Source organism: Myotis davidii, unplaced genomic scaffold, assembly GCF_000327345.1.
Source record: "Myotis davidii unplaced genomic scaffold, ASM32734v1 scaffold4902, whole genome shotgun sequence".
Classification (NCBI taxonomy): Eukaryota; Metazoa; Chordata; class Mammalia; order Chiroptera; family Vespertilionidae; genus Myotis; species Myotis davidii.
Genome location: NW_006293311.1, coordinates 16435 through 22563, shown reverse-complemented (window position 1 = coordinate 22563; position 6129 = coordinate 16435).

Sequence of the window (6129 nt, the reverse complement as noted above, 5' to 3'; positions counted from 1 at the left end):
TTGTCCCAGGTTTGATTCCTTCTGCTCACTCTGGGCTTTTCTTGTTGCTCTCTTTCTAATTATTTGAGTTGTAGAGTTAGATGATTTACTCTCATTTTTTCTTGTTTTTTGAGGTAGGCCTGTAGTGCTATAAACTTCTCTCTCAGGACTGCTTTCATTGTGTCCCACAGATTTTGGATTGTTGTGCTGTTATTGTCATTAGTTTCCAGGGTGTTTTTAATTTCTTCTTCGATCTCATTGGTAAACCAATCGTATTTAGTAGCATGCTATTCAGCTTCCAAGTGTTTGAGTTTTTTTGGATTGTTTTTATTGTAGTTTATTTCTAACATTATGCCATTGTGGTCTGAGAAGATGCTTGGTATGATTTCAATCTTCTTGAATTTGGGGAGACTTTGTTTGTGACCCAATATGTGGTCTATTTTTGAAAATGTCCCATTTGCACTTGAGAAGAACGTATATTCTGTGGCTCTGGGGTGAAATGTTCTGAAGACGTCAATTAAGTCCATCTGATCTAGTGAGTCATTTAGGATTGCTGTTTCTTTGTTGATTTTTTTTTCTAGAGGATTTATCCAGTGATGTCAGTAGTCTGTTTAAGTCCCCTATTATGATTGTGTTGTTGTTGACCTCTCCCTTGTTATTCTCCAGGAGGTATTTTATGTATTTGGGTGCTCCTGCATTGGGTGCATATATGTTTATCAGGGTTATATCCTCTTGTTGTATCAATCCCTTTAGTATTATGAAGTGGCCTTCCTTATCTCTTGTTATGGCCTTCACTTTGAGGTCCATTTTGTCAGATATAAGTATTGCTACCCCATCTTTTTTTTATTTCCATTCGCTTGAAAGATATTTTTCCATCCTTTCACTTTTAGTCTGTGTGAGTCCCTTGTTCTGAGATGGGACTCTTGTAGACAGCATATATATGGGTCAAGTCTTTTTATCCATTCAGCCACTTGATGTCTTTTGATTGGATCATTTAGTCCATTTACATTTAAAGTTATTATTGAAAGGTATTTGCTTGTAGTCATTTCTATTTTTGTGGCTGTCTTCCTTCTTACCTTTTTATTTCTTCTTTTTACACCAGTCTCTTTAGCATTTCTTTCATTGCTGGCTTGGTAGTGATAAACTCCCTTAGTTGTTTGTTTGTTTGTTTGTTTGGGTGTTGTATTTTTGTCTGTGAAGCTCCTTATTTCCCCTTCAATTTTGAATCTTCTAGCTTTATGTGTTTCTGTTGAGAAATCATTTGATAATCTGATGGGGGATCCTTTGTAGGTAACTCTCTGTCTCTCTCTTGTAGCCTTTAAGATTCTCTCTTTGTCATTAACATTTGCTGTTGTAATTATGACATGTCTTGGTGTGGATCTTTTGGGATTCACCTTGCTTGGGACTCTCTGTTCTTGTGTAACATTTTTCTTCCCCATATCCAGGAAGTTTTCTGTCATTATTGCTTCAAATAGATTTTCTAATCCTTGCTGCCCTTTTTGTCCTTCTGGCAGCCCTATTATACATATGGTACTTCGTTTCATGTTATCCCAAAGCTCCCTTACGCTCTCCTGCTTTTTAATTTTTCTCTCCAGTTGCTGTTCAGATTGAGCTTGTTTCTCTATCTTCTAACTCACTAATTCGGTCCTCTGCTTCTTCTAGTCTACTGTTGAAACCTTCCATGGTGTTTTTGATTGTAGCTATATCACTTTTCATTTCTTCCTGATTCTTCCATAAGTTCTTGGTTTTCTCATCCATCCAGTGAATGAATTGTACAACCATTACTCTGCATTCTTTTTCTGTCATGTTGCATGCTTCAGTTTCATTAATTTCCTTTCTTAGCAACTCCTCATTTTCTTTCCTCTGGGTGTTGTGTCGTCTCCCCATTCTGATTATCTCCAGATGGTTCAAACGTCGAGTTGTGTGGGCCTGGACTGTGTGCAGTGGGAGCTTCGCACCACCCTAGTGTCACTGAAGAGCTCAGACACTATGATGTGTGGTTGTGGTGGGTTGGTGAGAACCAGGCTCGCTCAGAGTCAGCATTACCAGTGCTCAATGTGGCCTCATGTGCGCCCTTAGAATCAGGGACCCTGCCTATACCGTGCTGAAACAGAGACCCCCCCCCCCGGAGTGTGTTGAAAATCAGAGCTCACTAGTGTGCGCCAGAAGTCAGAGTTCCCCAAGAATCCAGTATCAGAGACTCTGTTGCTTCACGCGGCCTCGCATTGAGAATCAGGGCCACTGTGTGCCCATGCACCAAGAATTGGAGTCACTGGCTCTTTGTATGAATGCACAGGGAGTCAGGGATCTCAGGCGCAGGTGATAAGAAACACAGTCAAGTCACTGGTGCTTGGTGCTGCCTCCTGCCTAGAGAATCGGGGTCCCAGGGCCCGTGCTGCACAGAACAAGTTCCCAGTGTTCGCACATTAGTTCCCAGGCTGAGGCTCCCATAGCCTGTGGTGCACGGGACAAGTTCTGGGCCTCTAGTATTTTAATGGGAATAGAAGGAAAGTACATCAACATAATAAAGTCCATCTATATATATAAAACTGATCGACTGGTAGCTATGATATGCACTGACCACCAGGGGGCAGACACTCGACGCAGGAGCTGCCCCCTGGTGGTCAGTGTGCTCCCACAGCGAGAGCCCGCTCAGCCAGAAGCCAGGCTCAGGCTGTGGCGGTGCGACCCTCTCCTGCTTTTGCAGCAGCACTAACAAGTGCCAGCGGTGGTGGCAGGCACAGCAGGGCTGGGATCAGTGGAAGCAGCATGGCTCCCAGCTGGGGCTTGGGCTCCCCCCTGGCCGCCTGCCACTTTGCACACTACTACACCTCTCTGGGGATGTGAGACTGCCGGTTTCAGCTGAAACTGGCAGTCCAACATCCCCTGATGGATCCTGGATTGCGAAAGGGTACAGGCCAGGCTGAGGGATCCCACCAGTGCATGAATCCATGCACCAGACCTCTAGTATATGATAAACCCTCAGCTAATAAACAATGGTGAAAAACTGAAAGCTTTTCCTCTAAGATTAGGAATAATATAAGGATGTCCACTCTCACCACTCTTATTCAGCATAGTGCTAGACATCCTAGCCAGATCAAAAAAGCAAGAGAACAAAATAAAAGGTATCCAAACAGGGAAGGAAGAAGTCAAACTGTCACTTTTTGTGAACATGATTCTGTATATATAAAACCGTAAAGACTCCACCAAAAAACTATTAGAAACTATAAACTAATACAGTCAAGTTACAGGATACAAACCAATGTGCAAAATTCATTGCCTTGCTGTATACTAACAGCAAAACTTCAGAAAAGAAATGATTTTGCAAATGCAACCAAAAGAATAAAATAGCTAAGAATAAACTTAACAAAATATGTGAAAGGTCTATATACTGAAAGTTACAGGGCATTATTAGAAGAGATTGAAAAAGACACAACAAAATGGAAAAATATCCCATGTTCATGGATTAGAAGAATCAACATAATTAAAATGGCCATATTACCCAAAGCAATATACAGATGTAATGCAATCCCCTTCAAAGTCCCAATGTAATTTTTTTAAAAAATAGGATGAGAAATCATCAGATTTGTAGGGAGCCAAAAAGGACCCCAAATAGTTAGGGCAATCCTGAGAAAAAAGAACAAAGATGGAGGTGTCACGCTACCTGACTTCAAATTATACTACAGAGCTATGATAGTACAGATCAAAACAGCTTGGTATTGGCAGAAATGGACACACAGATCAATGGAACAGAATAGAGAGCCCAGCTATAAAATCAAATTTATATGGACAGATAATTTTCCTACAAAGGAACCAGTGACACACAATGGAGTAAAGATAGTCTCTTTCAATAAATGGCGCTGGGAAAACTGGAAAGCCACCTGCAAGCGAATGAAACTGGATTACAGTTTGTCCCCATGTACAAAAATTAATTCAAAATGGATCAAAGACCTAAACATAAAACCTGAAACAGGAAGTTACATAGAAGAAAATTTAGGTGCCAAACTTATGGGCCTTGGTTGTAAAGAACATTTTATAAACTTGATTCCAAAGGCAAGGGAAGTAAAGGCAAAAATAAATGAATGAGACTATATCAAACTAAAAAGCTTCTGCACAGCAAAAGAAACGGACAACAAAACAAAGAGGCAGCCAATCAGATCAGACATGATCTTTGGAAACAGTAGCACAACAAAGGTTTAATTTCCAAAATATATAAAGAATGGCCCTTTGCAATCTGAAAATTACCTAAAAAACTGCAGCTGGGCCAGACAGACCCAGAAATTCAAGAGAAGGCCCAAGCCCCCACAGGAGTTTGCATTGCTTCACAGCTGGGCCTCATTTGGGCACCTCCAAACCCCTAACAAGGAAGGGGAATCTGCAGATCTCCTCGTAGCTCCAGCAACAAGACAAGCACTAACAAGTGTTGGAGAGGTTATGGAGAAAAAGGGAACCCTCATTCACTGCTGGTGGGAATGTAGACTGGTAGGCTGAGACAGCCCTGTGGAAAGCAGTCTGGCAAACCCTCAAATAAATTAAGAATAGAGCTACCTTATGACCCAGCAATCCCACTCCTGGGTATATACCCAAGAACTCAAAATCATGTATTTACAAAGATATATTCACCCCTATGTTCATTACAGCAATATTCACAGTAGATAAGACATGGAAACAACCAAAGTGTCCTGCTATTGAGGACTGGATAAAGAAGATGTGGTACCTATACACAGTGGAACACTACTCAGCCATAAGAAACGATGAAATAGAGCCATTTGCAGCAACATAGATGGGCCTTGACAACATTATGCTAAGTGAAATAAGTCAGTCAGAAAATGCTAAGAACTGTGTGATTTCACTTACATGTGGCATATAAAACTGAGACTTGAGAACACAAACAGCAGTGTTGTGGTTGCCATAGGGAAGGAGCTTGGGGAGAAGGGGGTCCTAACATAGTGACAGGAGAAGATTTGACTTTGGGTGGTAGGCACACAGTGCAATATACAGATCTTGTAACATAGAAGTCCATACCTGAAACCTATATGATCATGTGGTCTCATGTCACCCATGTAAATGTAATTTAAAACAATAAAAAAACAGCTTTTAAATCAACATGTTTTTATTTCTATCATAAAATAATCACTGTACCATGAATTTCTGAAATCTTTTAGAGAAAAGAAAATAAAGCTAAGAATCCACATATTTTAGTATTAAAGAAACTCTAAAACTAAGAAATATGACAAGTAAAAAAGAAACAGAGTTAATATAGAAAGTCATGTTGTTCACAAGCCCCAAGCATCTACCACTTGTCTAGAGAGGAGAGTGAGAATGGAGTCCCAGCTCCTCCTTTTTCTTGTCTTTCAGCATTGAGTGGAGCAGAGGAGGAGAAGTTGCAGGAAGAATAATGAGCTTTGAAAGGTGAGCTGCTGCCCTCCCTCAGCCCTGCCTGGGAGTTTGCCTCCATCTGCATGTCCGTGAGGCCCAGGGCCCGGTCCCCGAGGATGCCAGGGCAGAGCCGTCTCTCAGGAAGCAGAGCCCTCGGGAGGCTCCAGGAAGGAGGGAGAAGGCAGATGCTTCCCAGATTCTGTGCTGGGAACTAAGCCTTAGGGCCTGGGAATGGGTGTCTCCCAAGCAGGGGTCCCAGGAGGGGCATTTGGGCTGCGGTGGAGCAGTACTGCCTGACTGGGAGCTGGGGCCTCCAGGTCCCACTGTGGGCCTGCTGCTCACCTTTGCTCAGGTTCCTCCCAGGCACCCCTGCCCTTTCTCCCCTAAAGGGAAGTAGGGAGGGCCGCAGGGGGTAGTGGATAGGAAACACTTTGTAAATGACAAAGCACTACCTGTCCTGAGCCTTGTCAGGGGTCATGTGGCCTTGACTCTGAAGCTTGGGCTCCTGAATCAGCTGTCCTGGGTGTCACTCTTAAAAGGCCATGGTACTCAGCCTCCTGTAACACCCCCTGGCCCTGGTGTACCATGTGACCCAGTCCCCTGACTTCCAGCCTGCAGAGAGTGCCTGCAAGAACTGGAAAAGGCTCGGAACCTAATCAATCTTCTTGGAAGGTAAAGAATCTTCCCCTTCTCTCCAGGGTCCTCTTCCCTCCTGAACCTATGATGTCACCTTAGGCCGCTGGGCACTGACCTGGGAGGGGCCATGGGACA